General features: G+C 38.9%; 1 non-coding gene and 1 pseudogene across 1 annotated transcript; both read right to left on the bottom strand.

The window, feature by feature from the left end:
• Positions 1–1,092: 1,092 nt before the first annotated feature.
• Positions 1,093–2,429, bottom strand: LOC122455072 (annotated as a pseudogene).
• Positions 2,430–3,044: 615 nt separating this feature from the next.
• TRNAK-UUU lies at positions 3,045–3,116 on the bottom strand. Its single transcript has one exon. It is a non-coding gene; the product is annotated as a tRNA-Lys (tRNA).
• Positions 3,117–27,409: the final 24,293 nt, after the last annotated feature.

Here is a 27,409-nt window from a genome sequence, read left to right as displayed (position 1 = left end):
TCACATAGCACAGAAAAAAAAAAGAATCAATAATTATGAATTAATTTTGAATATGAACTTATCAAAGAATTATTGAGTGTCCACTTAAATTGTTGATTATCTACTATATACCAAGAACTAGGTATAGAGAGCTTAATAAAACATGTGTGTGGCATGCTAAGTTGCTTCAGTCATATCCAACTCTGTGCGACCCAATGGACTGCAGCCTGCCAGGCTCCTCTGTCCATGAGGATTCTCCAGGCAAGAATACTGGAGTGGGTTGCCAAGCTCTCCTCCAAGGGATCTTCCCAATTCAGGGATTGAACCCAGGTCTCTTATGTCTCCTGCATTGGCAGGTGGGTCCTTTACCCCTAGCACCACCTGGGAAGCCAATAAAACATGGTCCATGTACTTACAAGCATTGATGATGTAGTTGTCAATTAGATCCAAATTAGAGTTCAAGGATTCACACTATCACAATTAAGGCACCCATAATAATGTCTTGAATCCAATTTAAAGTGAGAGATTGACCTAACACAAATTTTACAGCTTCATTTCTTACAACTTACAAAGACCTAAACACTCAAATAATCTTACAACATTAGGAATCTATTTTTTTTGCCCAATTAGGGGAAAAGCTCTTCCTTCATCATCAAGCAGTGTTACTTGCAATTTTTAAAAACAGATTAAAATTGGTGAGTAGAAAACTAAGTAGGCCAAGGGCTGAAAATAAATGTTAACATGTGACTGATAACAGCTTCAGAATATCAATGGTAGATCAAATATCCTTATTAACAAAAGTATGTTACTTAAATTTTATTTCACCTGCCCTTTGGATTTATCACCAATACATTTTATCCTTAAAGTGATATATAAATGTTCAGATTCCTTTATCAAAACTTTTAGCATGATTTACGAAAAGTAAATCTTGCTATTTTCAATTCACAGTGCTATTTTTTTCTTTCCTAAACTTTTTACTTTTGAGACAGAAGTCTTACAGGTACACATGGTCACTGTTGAAAGCTAAGACAATCTAGTCAGAAAGTTTTTGCACCTGTAAGCTAGCGCTGATGCTCTGAGTATGAGGTGCTGCAGGGCTCGAAGGAATGGCAATTAGTATTCCTCTCCTTCTTCCTCTCCCTCTCCTTCAGCAGAATCCATACCAACCTCCTCATAATCCTCCTCAAGGGCAGCCATGTCCTCACGGGCCTCAGAAAACTCTCCTTCCTCCATGCCCTCACCCACATACCAGTGAACAAAGGCACGCTTTGCATACATCAGGTCAAACTTGTGGTCCAGGTGAGCCCAGGCCTCAGCGATGGCTGTGGTGTTGCTCAGCATGCACGCAGTTCGCTGTACTTTGGCCAGGTCTCCACAAGGTACCACAGTAGGAGGCTGGTAATTAATGCCAACCTTGAAGCCAGCAGGGCACCAGTCCACAAACTGGATGCCACACTTGGTCTTGATGGTGGCAATGGCAGCATTGACATCTATGGGAACCACATTACCACAGTACAAGTAGCAAGCCATGTATTTACCATGGCGAGGGTCACATTTCACCATCTGGTTGGCTGGTTCAAAGCAAGCATTGGTGATCTCTGCTACAGAAAGCTGTTCATGGTAGGCTTCCTCAGCAGAGATGATGGGGCGTATGTGGTCAGTGGGAAGTGGATGCGGGGATAGGGCCCCAGGTTCAGGTTGGTCTGGACTTCTACCAGATCCACATTCAGGGCTCCAGCAAACCTCAGGGAAGCAGTGATGGAGGGCACTAGCTGGCTAATAAGGCGGTTAAGATTTGTGTAGATTGGGCACTCAATATCAAGGTTTCTATGACAGATGTCATAGATGGCCTCATTGTCTACCATGAAGGCACAGTCAGAGTGCTTCTGGGTGATGTGGGTGGTGAGGATGGAGTTGTAGGGCTCAACTACAGCTGTGGAAAGCTGGGGTAGGGCTCAACTCCAGCTTGCACATCTTGCATAATTGACAGAGAAATGTTCCATCAGCAAGGAGGTAAACCCAGAACCAGTTCCCCCATCAAAGCTGTGGAAAGCCAAGAAGCCCTGAAGATCTGGGCACTGGTCAGCCAGTTTCTGAATTCAGTGCAAGACAAGGTCAATGATCTCCTTGCCAATGGTGCAGGGACCTTGGGCATGGTTATTGGCAGCATCTCCTTTGCCTGTGATGAGCTGCTCAGGGTGGAAGAGTTGGCGGTAGGTGTCAGTTCAAACCTCATCAATGACTGTGGGTTCCAGGTCTACAAACACCTCGCTGGTCACATGCTTGCCAACGCCTGTGTCACTGAGGAAGTCATATCCTCCCCCAATAGTCTTGTCATTGCACATCTGGCCATTGGGCTGGATGCCATGCTCCCGGCAGTAGAGCTCCCAGCAGACATTACTGATCTGGACGCCAACCTGGCCAAGGTGGATGGAAATGCAGTCGTACATGGTGGCTACAGGTCAGCAGGCAGAGGCAACAGGAACAGACACTAGGTCCCAGTTGCCGTCCCCAACAAGCTAAGAGTCGAGGTAAGTAATGCACTGTTGTTTTTTCATTAAATCAGCAATAGTAATTTTCTAACTCAAAATAAAGGCTAAAAATTCAGGGACTGTTTAATGACTTTTGCACATAATAAATTCTTTTAGTGGGCATGATCAGTTCTAATTTATCCTCTATAAATCAATTGGAACTCAAGGTGACCTTCCATGAAAAACAAATCCACAAATTAAACAAATCTTTCAAACAAACAAACAAAATCTTTTCTGTTCATTTCCCTTAACCATGGACCTGCTCACAGCTACTTTAAACTTTCTACTTGCTCATATCAAAATAAACCCTAAATAAAATCAATGAAAATTCAGCCAGAATAAAATATAAAATGATTATAAAGTTTAAAGAGTTAATTTTCCCAGAGAGATTTGAATTGTAGCAACAAAAGTCTCTAAGCACACATAAATAATTTCTACCTGAGAAATTTTTTTATATATTTTATTTATTTGTTTGACTGCACTGGGTCTTAGTTGTGGCATGTAGGATTTATAGTTGTGGCCTGTGGGATCTAGTTCCCTGACCAGGAATTGAACCTGGACCCCCTGCATTAAAAGCACAGGCCTTAACCACTGGACCATCAGGGAAGTCCCTCTGCTTGAGAAATTTAGGCATATGCTACTAACCATAGATGATAATCAGTGAGAAGAGAGTTCTTGGCTTTACTGGCATCTTTATATACACAAAATTTGATTATAATAGAATAATTATGAGACTAATAACTATCCAACACAAGTGGATATCATTCTCTGTTCTTTTAAACTACAGAATATGTATTAGTATTTTCCTGGTGACTCTCCCCTGAGAAGTTGCCTACACCCAATTATTTTAGAAGAAGACACATTAGAAGATGTCTATTAAGCAATGCTCAAACAGAGGCCTGATTCAGGAAGAAAGGACATTAAAATGTGCTTTAATCTACAAGAACTTATTTTTCACTGCAGAGTTAGAAGAAGCTGGCTCTTTTCCCTCTAAAAAAAGGGGGAGACTAGAAACAGAGTCACAAGACATAGCGAACTCACAGAACTTTAATATTGCTTCCTATTCTCCTGAGGGGCTTCGCAGCTGGCACTAGTGGTAAAGAACGCGCCTGCCAGTGCAGGAGACATAAGAGACACAGGCTCAGTCCCTCTTGGGAAGATCCCCTGGAGGAGGGCACAGCAAGCCACTCCAGTATTCTTGCCTGGAGAATGCCATGGACAGAGGAGCCTGGAGGGCTACAGTCCAGAGGTCACAAAGAGTCGGACACGACAGAAGCAACTTAGTGCACACACACATCCTCCTGAGACCTAGTAAGTTAAAAAAAAAAGTGGAGAGGATCTTATTCAAAGAGAGATTATAATTTCTCGCCATTATAAACAGGATATAATAATGCACCCAGTCTGAAAAAATAACAAACGGTGTTATTATTTCTCCAGTTTAAGAGTCCACACCGGAACTGCATCAATCCTTACCCTTTTCAAGAGGTAAAATATACATCATCAGGAAACCTCAATGGGATCAACAGAAACAACACAGGTCATAAAGTCAAGACTGTTAGCTGTTGACTAAAAATGCATTTTCCCTTTATTCCTAGACACAAAACTAAACAAGAATTTCCAGCCTTGTGTGACTATTTTTCTCCATAGAATAAAATGTGACACGTGCCTCTAATGGACCTAAGTCTTCGGACCATGAGTATGCCTCTACCACGCTCTTTCCTTTCTCACCCGGGAGCCACAGAGACTCCATCTCCACCGTGCAAAGAATGACAACCCTAAGGGGATGATTGGGCAAACAATGGAAAAAACTTGTGTCTCTGAATAACCTCATGGAACAGAGTTGAACCTTTCAGTTTGGGCTGTTATTTAAAAGAGAAGCCAGATTCCATCTTCTTTAACGTATTGACTCATTGTTCTCTTTGCCACAGCATCCTGAGCGCACACTACTCAGTTGCTTTAGTCGTGTCCGACTCTGTGATCTTATGGACTGTAGCCTGCCAGGCTCGTCTGTCCATGGGATTCCCCAGGCAAGAATACTGCAGTGGGTTGCCATGCCCTCCTTCAGGGGATCTTCCCGACTGGGGGATCAAACCCACATCTCCTGCATCACAAGTGGATTCTTTACTCACTGAGCCACCTGGGAAGCCTGCCATAGCATGCTGCTGCTGCTGCTGCTGCTAAGTCACTTCAGTCGTGTCCGACTCTGTGTGACCCCACAGACAGCAGCCCACCAGGCCCCCCCATCTCTGGGATTCTCCAGGCAAGAACACCGGAGTGGGTTGCCATTTCCTTCTCCAATGAGTGAAAGTGAAGTCGCTTAGTCGTGTCTGACTCTTAGCCACCCCATGGACTGCAGCCTACAAGGCTCCTCCATCCATGGGATTTTCCAGGCGAGAGTACTGGAGTGGGGTGCCATTGCCTTCTCCTGCCATAGCATTCTAGTCTTAGACTAATAGAGACAAATATTTCCTGTTCACTGAAATTGTCCAAGAAATACATTATCAGTACTTCACTTCATTATTCTTGATCAGCATAGGTCTGATCTAATTGAGAGTAGCCAGGTATCCACATATCCAAACATAAGCAATCTTTACAAAGAGAAAATTCTGCTAATGTAATCCAAGTATAGTGACGATACCTAAATTCAACAACTGTAGATAATCAAACTTCATAATGGACTTCATATAAAAACTTGGAACTTCCAAATCACTGAAGGTCATAGTCTGGTGATCAACAAAAGAAAGACTTAGCTTTAAAAAGACATTATAAAGTGACATTTGACATTTAAAAAATTCATTTAAATCTTTTTTCAACAAGAAGTTATTTAATAAGTTTGTTTTTATTTTATGGTTTGTATAAAATATAGGTAAATTACCCTGCACCTAATTTATGATATTTCTAGACACTTACTCAAATCTACCTTGCTTCCTCAAAAATGCCCAGATCTCTTTTAACAGAGTAAACTGTCTATTAAAGGGAAGATAAGATTCTAGATAATCTTCTGAGAAGGAAAAACAATTTGATTTTATATCCCATTATAAAAGGTTGATTTCATATATTTTTCCAAAAATATTTTTTACTGAAGGATAGGGTACATGTGAGAGTTGGACTATAAAGAAAGCTGAGCACCGAAGAATTGATGCTTTTGAACTGTGGTGTTGGAGAAGACTTTTGAGAGTCCCTTGGACTGCAAGGAGATCCAACCAGTCCATCCTAAAGGAGATCAGTCCTGAGTATTCATTGGAAGGACTGTTGAAGCTGAAACTCCAATACTCTGGCCACCTGATGCAAAGATCTGACTCATTTGAAAAGACCTTGATGCTAGGAAAGATTGAGGGCAGGAGAAGGGGACGACAGAGGATGAGATGGTTGGATGGCATCACCAACTCAATAGACATGGGTTTGGGTGGACTCCGGGAGTTGGTGATGGACAGGGAGGCCTGGCGTGCTGCAGTTCATGGGGTCGCAGAGTCGGACACGACTGAGCGACTGAACTGAACTGAGGGTACATGAAAAGTAGAAATGAGTGAGATATTTTTTAGAATGAAAAGCTGTACTTAATCTACTTTTAATTTAATCTAGAGTTGATTGATTCCACTGCAAATAAAATGATAATGAAAAGAAATCAATAGATAAACTAAATAATCAGCCAACAAAGAAATGTAATATTGTTAACAGCAGATGTGTGATTATAATTACAGTAGAAATCAGTTTTATACTGAAACAGCTAATAATAATTATTTTTTTCTAGAATTCATATAAGGAAACCAGTCTTCTCTCCCTGAAATTCACCCCTCTTGCTCATTGGTAAATGATCATTTTGTTAAATTGGCAAAAATATAGGATATTTAACATCTCTAAGACAGTTTCCTTATTTGTAAAATAATAAAAATAATACCTACATTATAAACTCACTGTGTGGTTAAAAAAATTACATAAGTGAACTGTCAACACAATTCCTACTATTCATAGAAATTTAACAATTTTTTCTCTTTTCTTTCTCTTTTTTAATTCTTCCATTGTTTTGTAAAATGCAAAGTTCCTCGGGTACTTGTTTTGTCTGAGCCAAATACCAGAATCTAGCAAAAAGTATTATACAATTACTCTGAATGTACTAACTTTGCTTTGCCAGCTTTTTATAATAATAATAATAGCTAATGAGAATTTCCTAACCCTAGTGGTCTAGTGGTTAGGGATCGGTGCTTTCACTATAGCTACCTGGGTTTGATCCCTGGTTGGGGAACTAAGATCCCACAAGCCACATGGAATGGCCAAAAACAAAAACCTAACATTTGAAGAAAGCTTACAATTTTATGCCATAATCTTTAAAAGGCTTTATAGATGTAGAAACTGAAATTCAGGTAGGTTAAGAAATTTCCAAAGGTCACATAGCTAGTAATTTGGAGAGCTGGAGTTTTCAAGCAGGAAATCAAACTCCAGAGCACAAGTCTTCACTCATTATCTTATACTGCCTCTCAATGTTATTTTCATAATATCTGCCTGAATATAAAATAAACAATCCATTTTTAAAATTATTACCTAACAGTTCTTAAAAAGATCCACTTTTACCTCTCTTTATAAACCCTATATTGTACACAACCCTCTATTCATAAAAGTTTTATTTCATTATTGCCCTTAAAATGTTTATCAAATATTGCCACAGTTAACCTAAGAGTCAACTTTCTTATGACAAGGGTTATGAAGGAGATTTAGAAATTATCAAACATTAGAGTTAAAGGGAGTTAAAAAACTGACTCTAGACTAAGCATGACTCAACCATTTAGAACATATTAAAGGCACCCCTGGTGGCTCAGACAGTAAAGAATCCGCCTGAAATGCGAGAGATCTGGGTTCAAACCCTGGGTTGGGAAGATCTCCTGGAGAAGGGCATGGCAACACACTCCAGTATTCTTGCTTGGAGAATCCCATGGACAGAGGAGCCTGGCAGGCTACAGTCCATGGGGTCGTGGAAAAGCAACTTAGCACACACACAAAGGACGAACATTAATTACTCTACCTAGCCCATCGTCTTACAAAATTAACTGTTTAAATTATGATTTTTCACAATGATCTTCAAGTCTCCTAAACTCAATGCTTTTCCCACTATGAAATCTTTCTTCTCTTAAGGTTTTGTTAAACTGGACATTATTCCAGGAAAGTATTGTCTTAATACAGTGACATTCCTTATTAAACAGAAAATTAGACAAAAGAAATAGACTAGGTTTTAATTATAAACTGTTCCATATATTAATTTATTTTAGTGCTTTAAAGGTTATCTTTCCATTATTTTCTGGATTCTATTGTTTACATAGAGAGGATAGTTGTCACTCTTATTTTGCCTTTATTAGCTCCTGTGAAGGCAATATATCTTTTTTTTTTTTTTCCCTAGATGCTTTCTTTCAAAAAGAAAAGTTTTCTTTTTGTCTTTGGTTTTCATAAGTTTTATCATGATTTGCCTAGATGTGATTTTCTTTATATTTATCCTATTTGGGGTTTTTAGCATTTCTTGCCTTAATATTTTAAATCAGTTTTGGACATTTCTTCTGTACCATCTTTCTTATCTCTGCCTCATTTTCACTCTGATCTTTCTGCTTTAGATCACATCCTGATTACTAGTATGAAATTGTTTGCCTTTGAATTTTCCTTCCTGCCTCTAGTCTTTTAATATATCTTCTTCACAAATCTGACTACTTTCACTACTGAAACACTAAGTGCTTGTAAGATAAAACTAGAATTCTTAGTAGAGGGATCTACAAGGCCCTTGTGATATAATGTCGAGCAGTTGTTTCAGTCACGTGTCCTACTGTTGCTAGTTTAATACTTCAACCTTAATCTGTTATTGCCTATAGCTCCCCCACAAAATCATACTAGGTTTTAGTGATACACCTTTACTTTTCATCTCTTCTGAGTCTACACTAAATAGAACCAGAAATCTATAAAAATAGAAGGGACTTCCCTGGTGGTGCAGTAGATTGGAATCTGCCTGTCAATGCCGGGGACATAGGTTTGATCCCGGGTCTGGGCAGATTCCACATGCTGCAGAGCAGCTAAGCCCATGCCCCACAACTGCTGAATCCCTCATGTCTGGAGCTTGTGCTCCATAACAAGAGGAGAAGTCACTGCAATGAGAAGCCCACACACCATTCACTGCAACTAGAGAAAGCCTGTGCAAAAGCAATGAAGACCCAGTGCAGCCAAAAATTTAAAAAATAAAATAAACAAAAAAAAGAAGCCTAGCTATAAATATAGAATTAATACATAACTGAGAAAAAAAAAGTAGGAGAGATATTATCAGCCAATAAGACATATCAAAAGATTGCTAGAGGCTGGAAAGTGCCAGAAAGACAATTAACTAAATGAAATTAAAAATAAATTCGAAAATAAAGTTGAGCCCTTCTAGAGTCTAAAGCAGAAATGTGAAGAGTCAGAAAGTACTAGGGCAAAGATGAGTTATAAGGGACCATCATAGAAATCCAACACCTGAATAATAGAAATTCAAAAAGAATGAATGCAGAAAATGGAAAAGAAAGAGAAATAACAGACCAATTCTTTACAGCTGAAATGTTTGAGTGTTTAAAGTACAAAGTAACAGTGAAATGATTGTAATTAAGACCTACACTTATAGACAATTATAAAAGTTTTCAGGATTAAAAACAGCTTATCTAAAACAGAATTAGGATGTATTGACTTAGGTCTATCACCACCACTGTATGTCAAGAAAATTGATAAATGCCTTTCAGTTTGCAGCAAAATTTTCTTGACTCTAAAATTATATAGTCCAATATCTAGTCTCTCCTTCTTTCACACACACACACACACACACACCCTGACAAGCAAACACACACAATGAGAGCAAAATACAAACATTTGCTAATATTATATGTATTTACCATATATCTTTATTCAAACAGTTACTTTATGATGCTGACTAGAAAAAGAGACAAAACTGAAAAAGAGAAAGAGGAGAAATGGGCTTTAGAATGTTTGGTCCCACTCAAGAAAGCAATAAAGGAAATTTCTGGAAAGAGGCTATTCACTAGCCCTAGAAAGCAACTGGTTCAGATTAGAGTAGATAAATTGATGGTGCTAGGAGGAAGGCATATGGGAAAAGATCTCAGCTTGAGAAGAAATAAGGAAAATATATGAAATGTAAGATGCATATAACTTTTTTTTACAAATAAAAAAGAAAGTTAATTGCTAACCCAAAGGGGAAAAAACAAAGTTGTGTGGTAATAAGGTATCACCTCACCAGCTAGAATACTCATCTTAAAAAGTCTACACGCAGCACTGTTTATAATAGCCAGGACATGGAAGCAACCTAGATGCCCATCAGCAGATGAATGGATAAGGAAGCTGTGGTACATATACACCATGGAATATTACTCAGCCATTAAAAAGAATTCATTTGAACCAGTCCTAATGAGATGGATGAAGCTGGAGCCCATTATACAGAGTGAAGTAAGCCAGAAAGATAAAGAACATTACAGCATACTAACACATATATATGGAATTTAGAAAGGTGATAACGATAACCCTATATGCAAAACAGAAAAAGAGACACAGAAATACAGAACAGACTTTTGAACTTTGTGGGAGAATGTGAGGGTGGGATATTTCCAAAGAACAGCATGTATATTATCTATGGTGAAACAGATCACCAGCCCAGGTGGGATGCATGAGACAAGTGCTCGGGCCTGGTGCACTGGGAAGACCCAGAGGATCGGGTGAGAGGGAGGTGGGAGGGGGATCGGGATGGGGAATACATGTAAATCCATGGCTGATTCATATCAATGTATGACAAAACCCACTGGGGAAAAAAAAAAAAAAAAGTCTACAAAGAGAGACTGAACCTGGCAGTTCAGTGGTTAAGACTCTGTGCTTCAACGCAGGGGGCACAGATTTGATCCCTGGTCAGGGAATTAAAATCTTGCATGAGGCGCAGCCAAGAAAAAAAAAAAGTCTACAAGTATTAAATGCTGGAGAGAGTGTGGAGAAAAGCGAACCTTCCTACATTGTTGGTAGGAATATAAAATTGGTGCAGCCAAAATGGACAACAGTATGGAGGTTCCTTGTGTTAGTTACTTAGTCATGTCCGGCTCTGTGCATATGCAACCCCATGGACTATAGCCCACCTGGCTCCTCTGTCCATGGAATTTTCTAGTCAAGAATACTGGAGTGGTTGCCATTCCCTTCTCCAAGGAATCTTTCCTGACCCAGGGATCAAACCCAGGTCCCCTGCATTGCTGGCAGACTCTTAACAGTCTGAGCCACCAGGCCAGGGAAGCCCTTAGAGTTTCCTTAGAAAAGTGAAAATAGAGTTAACATATAATCCAGCAATCCTACTCCCAGGCATATATCCAGCAAAGACAAAAATTCTAATTCAAAAAGATATATGCACCCCAATGGTCATTGCAGCACTATTTATAACAACCAAGGCATGGAAGCAACTAAGTGTCCATCGATAGATGAAAGGATAAAGAAGATGTGGTAAATATATACATCAGAATATTACTAAGCCACAAAAAAAAATGAAATATTGTCATTTGCAGCAACATGAATGGACTTAGAGATGATGACACTAAGTGAAGTCAGACACAGAAAGACAAATATTATATATCACTTTTATGTGGAATCTAAAAATAATACAAATGAATTTATTTACAAACCAGAAACAGAGTCACAGACATAAAAAACAAACTTAGGATTACCAAAGGGAAAAGGAAGGGGAGGGATACTTTAGGAGTACTGGCTTAGCAGATGTGTGTGTTAGTAGCTTAGTCATGTCCGACTCTTTGCAACCCCACGGACTGTAGCCTGTTCATGGAATTCTCCAGGCAAGAACACTGGAGTGGGTTGCCATTTCCTTCTTCAAGATACACACCACTTAAGAGATATACATCACTATAAATAAAATACATAAACAAGGATTTACTATATAGCACAGGAAACTGTACCAAATATTTTGCAATATCCTACAATGAAAAAGAATCTGAAAAAGAATATATATGTATTAGGAAGGTTTAGTTGCTAAGTCATGTCCAACTCTTGGGCTGTAGCCTTCCAGGCTCCTCCATGGGATTTTCCAGACAAGAATACTAGAGTGGGTTGCCATTTCCTTCTCCAGAAGGACATGTATATATTACATACATACAAATAAATATTTATATAACAGAATCATTTTGCTATACACCTGAAACTAACAAAATATTGTAAACTGTCAACTATAGTTTAATAAAAAATAAAGCAAAGCTGTGTAAAAAGCCACAATTCAAATGTGGAGAAGGTAAACCTTTGCCATGATTTTAGCCAATTGATAAGGAGAAAAGAAACACTATTCCACCACAGCACAGTACATGACCTAACACAGTTAAAAGTGAAAATTTTCAGAGTCAATTATGAATAAAGAATGAAAAGCTTCTGTTGATTGCTGTTTCATATCAAATTACAAATATAACACTCTCTTCTTTCACTATTTAAGAAGCTTTTTTCAAAGACATTTTTCAGTTTTTTTTTTAAATGCTGACATTTTTTAAAATTTTATTTTATATTGGAATACATTGGAGTTGATTTATAATGTGCTAGTTTTAGTGAGTGAAAGTGAAAGTCACTCAGTCGTGTCCGACTCTTTGCGACCCCATGAGCTATACAGTCCATGGAATTCTCCAGGCCAGAATACTGGGCTGGGTAGCCTTTTCCTTCTCCAGGGGATCTTCCTAATCCAGGGATCAAACCCAGGTCTCCCGCATTGCAGGTGGATTCTTTACCAGCTGAGCCATCAGTTTTAGGTGTACCGCAAAGTGATTCAGTTATACATATAAATACATCTATTCTTTTTCAGTCTTAAAAAATAAAAATACAAGGCAGTTGATAAATGGTGGAGACTGATGAAGGTAAAAAAGTGAACAAAATAGTACAGGCAATAATATCACCTCTTAGTAGTGTATCAGTATATTATTTATTATCAAAAAACTAAACTTCAGAACTAATAGAAAGATAAATAACCCTATAAACCACAGAGAATGTATAATCATATGATTTAATATTCTGGAAGAAACACCAAAGGAAATGCAATCAAAAATATTCAAAAGAGCTTGCCTTTAGGAAACCAAATAACTGTTGAGTAGAAATAGTTCTTTTACTTTAATCACAAACTCTTCTAAACTGTTTAATTGTTATTATATGTTCATGTATTCAGTTCATAATTTTTAAAAAACTTTTTGAAGAGAGACTTTGGGTGGCATATCCTTCCTAAACCTGAAGATCTAAGTGGCTTTCCTTTGTACTTGCATAGTATTCAATGCATACCTCCGATGTGGCACTGATTTTACTGTACACATAAGACTATGTGTTTTCCTTCTCAACCAGACTGTTCTCTTGGAGTAGAAGTTAAATTTTATTCATCACTCTACCCTCATCTCCTGGTACATTATCTGGTGCAGAATAAATAATGATTATATATTCACTTAGTAAATAATCAACCATATTGGGTAATCTAGATTAAAATCAGTATTTTGATCCATTTGTGAGCATGAATATAAACATTCATGAAATGTTTAATTCTTTCATTCCCTCATCATACATTTTAACTTTAGTGGGCTAGTGATCACATAAAGCTACATGTCTCCAAACCACCAGTGTTTAGCAGACACTGCAAGGGAATTTTAACCATAATATAATATTCAAAATTCATCCCACCTAGAATTTAAATGTAAATCAAAAGGTGCTTCTCAGTCAAAAAAGAAGTAGACTCACAGATATAGAGAACAAACTTGGGGTTATCAGTGAGGAGAAAGAAGGGGGAGAGGCAATATGGGGGAGGAGATTAAGGGATACAAACTGTTATGTATGAAATAAACTAGAAGGATATGTTGCACAACATAGGGAATATAGAGAGTATTTTATAATAACTACACATTGAATATAACAATTAAAAATTGTGACTGACTATATTGTACTCCTGTAACACATAAATTTGAACAACTATACTTCAAAAAAATTTAATTTAAAAATAATTTAAATAAAATAAAATTTTAGAATAAAAATATTCTAAAGTTGGTTTTAAGTCTATCCAGTTTTAAATCAACACACCAACCTCAAAAATGTTAAAACCGCTCACTAACTCACAGCATGCCACTATCAGTCTTAATTTGGTATTATTTCATAGAAATGTTGCAATTACAATTTAGTCCACATTGATCAGCAAAAGTTAAAGGGCAAAATTAATTAATGGAAGCAGTAAAGGGCAAAAAATTAATATGATGACACATCTAAAATGCTTAGAGTGTAGAGAGGTACTGTTATTTTGAGATTATCCAATTTGATTTTGCAAAAGAACAGAAGGGAAAATCTGTGAATAAGGCTGAATTTCAACACACTTAATTGTATGTCAGTATTTAAAAAAATAATTACTAAATATGACAACCACATTATAGATTTGAAACTTCTGACTAATAGACCTAACAATGACTAATGACATTACAAATAAGCTGTGAAGAAAATGTACAGCAGCTGCATTGAAACTGTGCCTTCCTAGTTGATGTGTGAATTTATACTAAAACTTCATATTTTAAGAATGACTCAATTCTATTAAAATGCATGAATAGTTTTAGACACCATATAAAGTATATAAATTTTTTAAGTTGCAAAGATTTTCTGGTGATACTTATTTTAAGTACATAAGGAATAGTATCATATTCAAACAATGAATTCAACACACTTATAGAATATATGAAGACTTTAGATCAAGCTACTGTGAGTAGTTGGTGACAATAAACATTCTTATCTTTTGGAATATTTGTGCAACTTTCAGACTCCTAACATAAACCAAATCCAAAAGTAAAATCAGAATATTAACTTTTCTATTTACAAAACCCCATCATTACATCTCACTTGCTCCTATGAACAAATTTCAGAGCTAGACTTGGCAGGTGTTTCAAAATATATTTTAGGTCAAAGGAAAGTAAGAGAGATTAGAAGGAGAAGCTCCTTATCACAGAGTTATTAAGTATCTATTCTAATAATAGAATGTTAGTTGTTCAGTCCTTTGTGACTCTTTGCAATTCCATGGGCTGTAGACCACCAGGTTCCTCTGTCCTTGGGATTCTCCAGGCAAGAATACTGGAGTGGGTTGCCATTTCCTTCTCCAGGGGATTCCTGGCCCAGGAATCGAACCCATGTCTCCCACATTGCAGGCAGATTGTTGACTGAGCCACTAGAAAGACCAATAATAGAATAGAGTCTAGGATTTACGTCTTGAGATGTTCAATGGTCTTTCTACTAAATGGTGGTTTCCAGTCCTTTTCAACTACTAAAACACATATATCCTGTCAGGTCTCAATTAGCAGTCATTTGTAAAGTAGTAAAACCTGTATTGAGCCATTTCCAAACTAAGTACTTTTTTAAATTAATTAAATAATTATTGGCTGTGCTGGGTCTTAGTTGCATGGGCTCTCTAGCTGCAGTGAACGGACTTAGTTGACCCCACAGCATGTGGGATCTTTGTTCCCCAACCAGAGATTGAACCCACGTCTCCTGCATTGGAAGGCAGACTGCCAACCACTGGACCACCAGGGAAGTCCCTAAACTAAGTAATTTTTAAAGCCTCTCCCACTCCCACATACCAAGAAATGGCTCACCATAAGTAGCATAAGTGGAAGAAATAACAGACACCCACATGCAATCTAGAACAACATTCTATACTTGCCAACTAAAGTAGTTAGGAGTGATAGTCAATTCTAACAGGTTACGAAAGAAGTTTAAGAAACACCTTTTTTTATGAGCTGCATTTAAAAAGCTGCCTACGATATCCTTATGCTTAAAATGATCCTTCTGATTATTGGAGGAAACACGAATATAACCCTGTCAAATTTAACAAACAAGTTGTCAGCTATCTAGCATCTCTGATCCAAGATGTTCAAGTACCTTAAGATCCATGTAACACACACCACCAAGCAGGCAGATATTGGATTGCGCTTTTTCATCACTGTTGGCTCTAATATTAATATAACAGATCTATTGAGGCATTTCAAAATTGTAAACACATAATTCATGCATGGATAGTGAGCATAAAAACAAATGCCTTTCTGCATCTGGGGGATGAATTAACAGAAAAAATAGGAACGATTAGAGAAAAAGTGTGATCTTGCTTCCTAGGGTGAAGTTCTTGCATGAGATCTTCATGCAGCCTGTGGATCTAGTTCCCAGAACAGGGATCAAACCCAGACCACCAGCAACGGGAGCATGCAGTCCTAGCCACTGGCCCACCAGTGAAGTCCTAGCATGTACATGTCTTTTAAAAATTTATACCTGGCTAATAGCAGGTCTCATTTGGGCAACTACTCCACCTTAGCAGTGGAAACCTATTCCATCCACAGCTGTGCTTTCCAATACACCAGCCACTCAGCACATGTGGCCCTGTATAGGTACATTTAAATTAACTAAAATTACATAAATAATCAACATAGTGACTAAACAAGGTTGGGGCAGCTTATGGGCACTGCTGAAAAAAATCCAGAAAGCAACCTGACTGGCCATTAAGTGACCTCAGAGAATCAGAGAACTCACCTCCAGAAAACGTCATTAGAATTGAAGCTTATAATTGTGTGAGGTATACTAGTTTCCTGAATGGGTTAGCATCTTTAGGCTCTGGGAAAATCTAGGATGAATTATTAGACATATTTAAGATCATTAAACCTGTAATAGTAATATTTCAAAAATAAATAAAAATAAAAATTTATACCATGGGACCCAAAAAAATTTCTTCCCCTACGAAAAACATTTTAAGAGGAAATAATCAGAGTTGGAGAACTATCTCTATGTGCGAAGATGTACACTAAAGTCACTTGATGAAAAATTAAGTTCTAATGAAAAATTAGAACCAACCTAAATGTGAAGCAATGGTTAATAGACAATTGTTATATTTTCATTGTTAATGCATAAAATAACAAAAATAAGTTAAAAGTTAATAGTAGTTTTCAAAAATAAAAATAGTGGTGAGGAAATAAATATTCATGGTAAAGCACTGATGAAAAAAGGGAGAACTCAAAACATATTCACAGAATGACTTTAATTATTTAAAGTGTACTATATAGTATATGTATATTTCTGCAAAGGAAAAGGACTGTTTCTTTTGAATTATGCAAAATATTAACTGGAGTTATCTTTAGGTTTTGTCTTAGTGCGTGATTTATATTTCTTTTCTTAATATACTGGAAAATTTTCTCAGCAAGTCTGTGTTAAGCTGGTGAAAAAGTCAGAGTGTTAGTCGCTCAGTTGTGTTTGACTCTTTGCGACCCCATGGACTGTAGCCTGCCAGGCTCCTCTGTCCATGGGATTCTCCAGGTGAGAATACTGGAATGGTTTGCCAAGCCTTCCTCCAGGGGATCTTCTCAGGGGGATTCCCTGGTAGTCCAGTGGTTAGGACCCTGGGCTTTAACTGCCCAGGGACCCGGGTTCAATTCCTGGTTGGGGAACTAAGAGCCCATAAACCTCACAGTGAGGCTAAAAGTAAAAGGAGGGGGTTAAAATTTAAAGTAAGCAAAAATTAAAGATATTTTACAAAATAATTTATTAATAAAAATATACAACACTTCTACCTCATATAAGGACATATGAAGCTTTAGATTCTTCCTGCTGTCCTGACTCACATGTACAGTGAAATTAAGGTATGTATTTCTGATAGAAGACAATACTACAAGACTGCACGATGAAAACAAAACTAGAAATTTCCCGTCAGAAAAATCCTCCAAAGGAAGGATGAAGATTCTCACCCAACAACCCTGAATCAGTCCTGTATACGGCGTTTTTGCCAAAATATGGACTACTATTTTTCTTTTAATATAAACATCTTATTAGAAATCCTAAGGTTTCTCAGAATTTCAATTAAAAGTTAAAGATTTTCCAGAAATTATTTTTAAAACATCTGCAAACTAATGAAAATACATAAATGTTCTATTATAAGGATTTTTCTGCTGTCAAGTCTTTTTGTTCTTCATGATACCATATCATGAAGTGTCTTACTATGAAGTTACTATATCATAGATGTGTCTTCCCAAGAAGCTATGTTATCATTTTACCTGAATCCATCTCAATGAAGATTAAGAAATACCACGTTTCATGTGATTGTGAGATGTGTATATTTTAAAAACTCTGAGGCATGGATGCTTCTCACACTTCATGGCATGTCACATAAATTCACGGCACTTTTTCTTTCTTTAGTCTTTTAAATAATGGTTCACTTTACAATGTGTCCAACTCAATTAAACATTCCAACCCCTCACCTCTTCCATTTTATCACCTCAAATCAATAATGCAAAACCTTGATTTTATAAACTCCAAGTTTCCAAAACCTCTAAAATTTAAGAACATTTTCTAAGTTCAGAACTCTTCTCTCAAAAATCAACAAACCACTTAACTTGACCAACAAGAACTGGTTCGCAGTGCAAAGACTAGAGAAGACATATACAAACGTGTTGTTTCAGAGTTTGTACAAGGAACGTACCCAGGCAACAGTATAAATGTGTTACACACAAAACATTTCAAGTTAGCCATCAATGATATGTAAAGCAATTATTGAACCAATGGTCAAAGACATGGATATGTGTCAGCTCTGGCTAAGACTCTGAAGCTAGACAGCTAAGCTCACTCAAAAATAAGGGAATGAAACTATCTAGCCTCCTATTTGACTGAGATGGTTAGAAGCTGCTTTTCTGACAAGTACTTTATATATCTCTGGTGGATGGCTCAGTACTTGGGTGAAGGCAACTGCATTATTCCTGAGGAAAGACAAGCAGCTTATTGTGACCCTCCGTCCCTGACATCACACTTGGAAGACCTCTTCAACCAATATAGAATTTTTTTGAAAGTTGTACCTGTAATTAATATCAATAGTACTTCCCCCCACCCCAAAACCATCTGTGTTTAACTTGGGACAGACATTCATTTCAAATAGACCTGGTATATTACAGAAGACTAAGTAACTATACCTGTTTACTTATGATTGGTCCTTCCACATTAGAAAGAAAAAACTTATTCCATTTTGCCAGTGATATCTGTTAGACTGGGCTTCCCAAATGGCGCTAGTTGTAAAGAACCCGTCTGCCAATGCAGGTAGATATAAGAGATGCAGGTTCAATCCCTGGGTCAGGAAGATCCCCTGGAGGAGAGTATGGTAACCCACTCCAGAATTCTTGCCTGGAGAACCCCAGGGACAGAGGAGCCTGGCAGGCTGCCATCCATAGTGTTACACAGAGTCAGACCCAATGGAAGCAACTTAGCACAGATGCAATCCTCTGTTAGAGTGTATCTGTGAGTTAGATAGAGTGTATCTACAGTGTATCTAGAGTATATCTAAGCAAAAAACATAGGAAGAAGACTTAATTTAAAAAAAAAAAACAAAGAAAAAAGGAAAGACAGTAGTAGGTCCCATAATCAAGGCAGCAATAGCAGTGGCTTCCATGATAGCTCTTACAGGGGGCAAACATCAGACATTCTAACAGAAGAGAAGATTGTGATAGAACAAACAGATGAAACATCTTTGCAGCTGAAGGATTCATACATTCATCTGCATCAATTGCTTTAATAGACCCATACTGAATTTGTAATAAATTTATGAATGAGGAATAACACATTAAATATTTGTAGCAAAAGTCCCTATCTAACTTTGGTTATGACTCTCAATCTTAATACCGATATTCTTAAAAACATGGAATCCCTGAAATGTTTTTCTGGCAGGAATGATTAGATATGGTAGTGTCATATTCCCTCAAAGGGCATTTTGCTTATTAATTCATTCAATAGTTATCTTTCTCAACTAGTAAACAAGCTCAGTAAAGGCAGAATGTGTTTTTACAGTTTGCATCTCCTTTATCCAGCACTGTATTCTCAGCACCAAGAAGAGTGTCTGGCACATAGCGTGTGTCTAATACATAATTGTTGAATAAATGGAAACTGTACATATTTTTAGGGATTTCATACAATTCACTATATCTTTATAGTAATAAGATAAAATTGCTTAATATTACTCAAGACTGAGTAAGGACAGCACGCTCAAAAATTTGAGGCCGAGTATCATTTGAAGTGTATTTCAATACATTTCAATACATTGAAGTATATTTCAGCTTGGTAATTAAATAGAAGTTTTACACTTTCAAGTAATCCCTTCCAAATACTCCAGCACAAATACATGAAATTAGTATAAGTCAGATACTTATACACAGCCCATCAGCAAATTCGTTCTCAGAAAGCAAGAACACGAGGTACAAGTGGACACGAAGGGGCCTGGGTCCTATGTTTCATGCTATAAAAACTACACATAGGGCTGGGCTTCCTATGGTTAGTAATACTCTGGTAACTCTTTCGGAGAGTTAGATGCAGTCTTAGTGGAGAGGCAGAAGGCTTGCTGGCTCTAGTGGCTGAGTGCCAGTGGAGGGCAGCAAAGAGCTACTTCAGACAGAATAACATTCAAGAGGAAGAAAACAGCTCCCGGTTGAGAGCAGGGTCCTTCGCCAGATCTACAGCCTGCTACTGAAGAGGCAGCCCATTTGGAAAGCCAGCCCACAGGGTAGCCAGCAAGAATGGAATTCCCAAATACATTAATGTATGAAGCCAAGAAGGAAGGGAGATGGGCAAGAAACAAGGCCAGAACACTCCGAATAACCCAAACTGGGACTCAGCACGGATCCCAAGAGCCACTGATTAAGATAGTGATCTCTCTCCAGAGCTGCTGAATCAGAGGATGTCTTACATCTGTTTCAATTCCAAAATCTAGGATCCTAAGTTGTTAACAAACATGTTTTGAGTATAATCCTTTTGCATTGATTGTCTCTCCTGTAGAAAATATAAATATTATATTTTTACATTATTTTTGCTATCTTTTTACAATGATTATCCCTCAAGAAGAAAGTATAAACAATATAGATAATATAAAATTGTTAGCATTAAGAGAAGCAAATCATACATGAGTGAAAAGTAGCAAGGACAGATTCTATCATGGTGCAAGGTTCCCAAGAATCCCCTAAAAGTTGAGACTTCTCAGATATATGTGGTAGGATCTTGGTGAAGCCTAAGGAACAGCATCAGGCCAGTCAGTAACCCTGGTTCCCAGTGTGAGGACCTCAACCCTGAGGACCACCCGCAGTAAGATGCAACCTAGTCGAGGCCAGAATTCATGTTGCTGCTCTGGGTCTTCCTAGAGGTCTGAGATCAGGTGAGTAATTTAGTCTCTCTAGGCCAGTTTCCTCACTTCTAAAGTAAAATAATACCCAACTCTTGAATCTGAGAGGAATTCACAGAAGAAAATATGCCTTGCTAATTTTATACCAATATAGGGTATTTTTATTACCAGTCTGAGTTGTATGAAGAGCAGGAGGACATCTAGAGAGATGAGAAAAGAGAAAGCAAGAAGCATCTTAAAAATAAGCCCTTGAGAGATTCAGAATTTTCTTTATGATGAACCTGTTCTTTCTGTCAAACCAGGTCAGTTTAGTTTTGATTCTCCTCATATATGTCTTGAGCCTCCCTGGAGCCTATATTAAATACTGAGCATATTTGCATCTGGATAAGGAAATAGCAACCCACTCCAGTATTCTTGCCTGGAAAATTCCATGGACAGAGGAGCTTGGCGGGCTATAGTCCATGGGGTCACAAGTGTCGGACACGACTTAGGGACTAAACCACCACCACCATATTTGCATCACAGGGTAATATGTGCCTCCTGTGAACAATCTTCTTGAGAAGTATGTGTGATGATATCTTAAGCCAGATAGAAATGGGAGACATTTTACTGCCATCTCTTGAAGAAATGTATTCATAGGGCCACAGAAACAGGAAGGAAATGTAGGCTGCTTGCAGCCAGAATACTGTGGCTCTGGCTAATAATACTAATAAATAATCATTACTATGAAGATATGGGAACATGTTAAATAAACTCAAATACAGCTGCCCCAGCTTCCTATTCAGTTGTTCCATTTTCACACTGGGATTTTTCTGGATGGACGGCAGAGGACTGAATGAATGCCAACCAATTGGTAAATGTTGACTGGAAAGTCTAAGATTTTTGCCATTTCTAAAAATCAGACAAAGGGGGAGATGGGCAGGACATGAAGAATTAGGATTCCTCAGTTCCTTTAATTGCAATTTCTGACCAGATGCCTAACTGGAGAATTCAGAATCTACACTGAAGAGTCACAAATGACCACAGAGTCACCCGAAGAGGGTCCTGGCAAATGAGGATTGGAGAATTATTGATTTACAGTTGTTTTGAGCAATGAGGGACATGGGGTTTTCGACCTCCTCATTTTGTAATTAAGGAAGCTAAGGTCAAGAAAGGGGCATGGGACTTCCCTGGCGATACAATGTATAAGAATCCACCAGCCAATGCATAGGACAGGAGTTCATTCCCTGGTGGAGGAAGATTCCACATGTTGCAGAGCAACGAAGCCCATGTGCCACAATTACCAAACCTGTGCTCTGCAACAAGAGAAGATATCACAATGAGAAGCCCGTAAACCACAACAAAGGGTAGTCCCCACTCACCACAGCTAGAGAAAGCCAATGTGCAGCAACAAAGACCCAACACAACTGAAAATTAATTAATTAATAAAAAAAGAAAGTGGTGTGACTAGCTTAAGTTCTCCCTGGGGTTAATTATGTGTCTAGTTGTCTTATTACACTAGAATACTACCTGGCTAAAATATCTAGTAAGTCAATCAGTGGTGAAATTACATAGTAAAAGTGCAGAAAGCACTGGTCAAAAGTAAAATATAATAAACAAAGTTGGCTTCCTTTAAAGTTATAAAACATGGATCCATACATTCCAGCAGTCATCATCTGCTCTGCTATTAGGAATTGAAACACACACTTCACCAAGTGTGTGAACAAACTATGCCCACACACGTGGCCAGCTTATAAGGTCACAGAGAATAAGATGAATTTTTTACCTCTGTCTAAAGTATGAAATGCCAAGAAAATGCTAACATAGTTACTCTGAAATGTCTTAGGCTATGCAGGCTCTCTGCCATTACTAAGACTTCACCTGTGCCCAGATAATCCTTGATACAAAAAGAGATGAAGACTATCTAGTAACGGGAATCCATTTCTTTGAATTTAAAAATATTTCAAGCAAGGTGATATACACAGAGTATATAAATATGGTGACTTAAAGGAGGGAGTTATTTTTAGTGTGTTCCATGATATTGACTAGACAGAAATCTGAAATCATCTAAATGGTTGATGCAAATGGAAGGAAATATTGGAAATTTCTAACTTTTTCCAATTTTGTTAAGTATTTGTGCAGTAATACAATTGGTTTTAATTTGGGAAATTAGCTAAATAAAGCACAATCCATAAAACTATTTCTTAGAACTAGTCTCTTGAAATTAAGACAGTTGCTTCTTCAAAGAAAAGCTATGACAAACCTAGACAGAGTGTTAAAAGGCAGAGACATTACTTTGCTGACAATGCTTCATATAATCAAAGCTATGGCTTTTCTAGTAGTCATGTACAGATGTGAGAGTTGAAGCATAAAGAAGGCTGAGTGCTGAAGAACTGATGCTTTTGAACTGTGGTGTTGGAGAAGACTCTTGAGAGTCCCTTGGACTGCAAGGAGATCAAACCAGTTCATCCTAAAGGCAATCAGTCCTAAATATTCATTGGAAGGACTGATGCTGAAGCTGAAGCTCCAATACTTTAGCCACCTGATGCAAAAAGCCAACTGATTGGAGAAGACCATGATGCTGAGAAAGATTGAGGGCAGGAGGAGAAGAGGGCAACAGAGGATGAGATGGTTGAATGGCATTGCCAACTCAATGGATATGAGTTTGAGCAAATTTCAGGAGATAGTGAAGGACAGGGAAGCCTGGAGTGCTATATAGTCCATGGGGCTGCAAAGAGTCAGACATGATTGAGTGACTGAACAACAGTCTCTTGACATGGAATTTAAAACATTAGAAGAATGTTCTGATCATTTTTAACTGCCGTATATGCACACTTGAGGTTGGTAAGCATCTTTCTTTTTCTCACTGCCATAATCTATACTCCGTAAGATCTCTTTGAATACAAAAGAGTACTGTTTGCCAGACAATTAAGATTTATTAGAAAAACCAAGATATCTCACTCTGAAAGCCCACTCCTCAGTAAACTTTCCAGTTACTATTGAGCAGTTACTACTGAGCATTATGGTCACTAGATGTCGCTGCTGCTGTTTGAATAAGATTTTTTAACCTCTTCCCAAAAAAAAAAAAAAAAAGGATTCTTAGGGTTTGGGGAATTGTTTTTAACTGCTTTTGCAATTTTGGTGAGTGGATGATAGCTTCTATATTAATGAATGCAGATGAAGAAAAAAAAAACTATAAAGGTGAAGTCACTTGCTAAGAAGCCATAAGAAGAGCATGGTGGAGCCAGAGCTACAAAGCTCTGTTCTAACATCTATATTTTTTAGGTTTTCGGAAAAAAAAACCTAAAACATTTTAAATGGGAGCAATAAAGGTAATCATCTTTTAAACCAAAACTGAAAAAATACTTATTATATATTAAGTGAATTTTATTTTTCTTTCTGTCTAATGTCCTTCTCCTTGGAAACTGGATACATACTAATCCTGAGGACACAGGACTTTCTCAGGCCAGACTTTAAGAAGTAAGAGAACCTGACAAAAGGCCATCAGCTAAGCTCAGGTGATTCTTTCCTCAGGACAGTCTTCTCCAAAGAGAGGTTGGGGGAGGAAATGTCAGCAAGCCCAGGACAGTCTCCTCCATAAAGTTATTAAAACTAGAAAAGCATTCACAACACACAAACAATCTGATACAGAGAGCATCTCCAACCCAGCTTTCCTGCCAAAACAGAAAAGAGAGCCAGCAGAGTTCTCTTCAGAAGGCAGGAGCTAAGAAGGAAGCAGAGTAGGCTGTGAGCAATCCTGAACTGCTTTCACACGCTGAGGTGAGAAGAAAGAGGAAGGCAAGTTAACCGAAGAGGCAACCAAGTGCCACGGCTGAAGCTTCCAGATTCTTCGGCTCCTAAGAGAAAACCAAAAATTCACTATCCCTCGGGTGGGTTGGCAGGCAGGAGATAGAGGGAGGGGAGGTCTCCCACCCTCACACACAGTGGTTGGACCCCCTTCTCAGTCCCCACCTCAAGTAAAGAAGAGTGGGGGGCGGGGGGAGGAATGGACGTGCCCTGAAAAGAGAAGGAGCCAGCATCGCGGCTAGCCTTGGGAAAATCTCCACAGATGAGCATTTTTGTTGCGTTAAGTGGACTGCATTAGCAGCCTAAACACGTAGGGGAAGGCTAACATCGCCTGTTAATATAATGCGGGAGAGGAATGATAGACCTGGGAGTTGAGAGTGGAAGCGCTAGTTTGACGTAAAACAAAACGAAAAGATTCTGGGGACTTAAGTTCTTAGGGTTTGGGGCGTGCCTCACACCACCGGGGAGGCGTGTACTGGGCCACCCGTTTTAGGAGAGAGATAGCTGTGTCTATATTTCGACTATTTAGAAAATACTTTCTCCAGTATGAAAAAGAGGTCCATGGTTCTGAGGTTGTCTCTGGGATGTCTCCTTTAAACTCCGGCAGCGTCGGGGCTGAGAACTGACAAGTAGGGAGTTTCTGAGAAACTCGGCACAGAAATGGTCACCTCCACCCACCTCGCGCTGTGTCTTTTCTGTCACACTATTTGGATAGGTTGTAGAGACAGAAATAAAGATAGGCATGGGGAGGTGAGAAATTGGGAAAGGAAAGCAAAGAGGGGAGGAAGAAAGGGAAGGGAAAACTTAAGGAATGAAACCAAATTAAAGTCATATTTATCAGGGTAGGGTTTTGGTTTGGGGTTTTTATTTGCTCCATACGAATTCAGCTTGCTAGTTTTTTTCCTCGGCTTTCTAGCAAACTTTCAGCTTGAACAATGTTCTAGGTACATAAAGAAAAGCAAAACAAAACTTTGGACGGATGGGGCGGGTAGAAACGCATGCAGGGTCGGCGCGCAGCTGCGGACAGCTCGCTGCTCGCTACCAAGCAGGGCGCCCCCCTAACTTCTGTTTTCCGAGCCCCTCGCACCCGCTTAGCGTCTCCTTTCCCCAAGATCTGCTTCAGAGCAGCAGGCAAGATTCGGATGTAAGATTGGCTCTCTCTGTGCGATGAGCCGGCCGATAGATAGGAGCCACCAAAACTAAAATCCGAAAAGGTCCCTGGTCCCTCCGGGGTCCAGCCTCAATTTACCCTGCAAAATGTGGACGTTTTCCAGGATTCAGTGTAAAGACCTGGGATTTCTCCTGGTTCGGCCTTCCCGGGCCACGTGGGTGACCCCTCCAAACACGGCTTTGCCCCATCGCCTTTACCTCAGAACTTCCAACAACCCATTTAGAAAAATCCGAGGACTCTTTGGGCTTGAGCGTTCGATTAGAGAAGAACCCGGCCGCACAACTCCGCGTTTGCGGCGGGGAGGGGCGTGATGTGGGCCGGGGAGAATTCGGGGGTAAAGGCCCCGCGGTGAACAACTGGTAGACAGGGGGAGCCGGGTCCGGGCTGTGTAATTACCCTAAGAACGCCCTTTAAAAAGCACTGGAATGTGGAGATCCGGCATCAACTGTTGCCTTTTGAGACCTGAATTCAGGCTGCTCTGGATGAACTTTGGTCAAAAGTGGATTCTCTCTCCAGACCCCAATATTCCCTGACCTGCTTCCCCGGCGCGCTCTGGCGCTTTGCTGAAGAGGATCGCGCTGCCAGAGACTAGGCGCTTCCGTCAATTGCACAGAGCAATTACTAAGAAAATATTATGACGATGTTGTAGGGCGGAAGGGGACTGAAGCGTGGGGGAGGGGGAGTTGGTTTGGAGAGCAATTTGCAAAGGAATATTAACTTTGATTCCCGAGGTCACCGCCGGAAAACGGGTTGGCGTTGGCTGAACTGCATAGCTCTTCCTCTAGGTGGCGGCCGTTGGTACCCAACAACAGTTAGGCGGTGCTGACTCCAAACACAGGATTAAGCTTCTTGCTGGTTAAAAATAATAATAGTAATAATATAGAGGTGTGGGGCTGTTTTTCCCCCCTTTTGGATATTTATTTATTGCAGGGAAAAGTCATTGATTTTTCTAAGCAAACTGTGTTTCTCCTTCACTTGGTGGAAAATAAAAACTGTTTGAATAAATAAGTTATTTCTGAACATTTTGTTGTCAAAGTGTTAAATGTTCCCGTCATTTTTATTCAAACACTAACATGATTACAGCCAATTATATATTCACCAGTGTTCTTTATTTTAGAGTAATTGTACTTGTCACTAATAAAACAGAGGCATAATGGATCGCTACTGTTCTGGATTTTCAAGCAATTTTGTGTAATTTGATTGAATTATACATCTTATCTGCTACTTTTTTATTTTTATATTTGGAGATCCTATTTTCTTGAAAATTGCAGCTCTATGCTTGTTTTGTTGTTTCTCCAGTAACGTACACTTCGGTAACACTGATAAATAGAAAGAGTCCCTTTGAAATGTCGAAAATCAGCTGTTTCTTTCCCCACCCCACCCCCTTCCTGAACTTCGACGCAGGGAAGACCTGAACTCTGCGCTGCCAGGCCGTCTGAGCCAGTGGGCGCGCGCTTACCCGAAAAGTCCACCGCCAAGACAAACTCTCCATTCACCTCAAGCTAGACGCCTCCCTGCCTCTAGTCTTTGGGGTTTTGTCTCTTTCCTGTAATGATACTGTTGGGTGTCTGGGGCTTCAAACATGCCAAGACAAGCCGACCATGGGCTCAGTCCGTGTGCAATAAGTATCAAGGGAAAGAGTATATACAGCACCGTGGAAAGATAAACTGTGTATATTACTCCAATTACACAACCCCCAAACGTCCTACCTACCCAACCATCCCCCAGCAATTACAACAATTATCTGTCTATTCGCCTATGTTCTTTTTA

This window comes from Cervus canadensis, chromosome 17, assembly GCF_019320065.1.
Source record: "Cervus canadensis isolate Bull #8, Minnesota chromosome 17, ASM1932006v1, whole genome shotgun sequence".
In the NCBI taxonomy this organism is placed as follows: Eukaryota; Metazoa; Chordata; class Mammalia; order Artiodactyla; family Cervidae; genus Cervus; species Cervus canadensis.
Note: the sequence above shows the minus strand (reverse complement) of the source record. Positions and strands in the feature narration are given on the sequence as shown.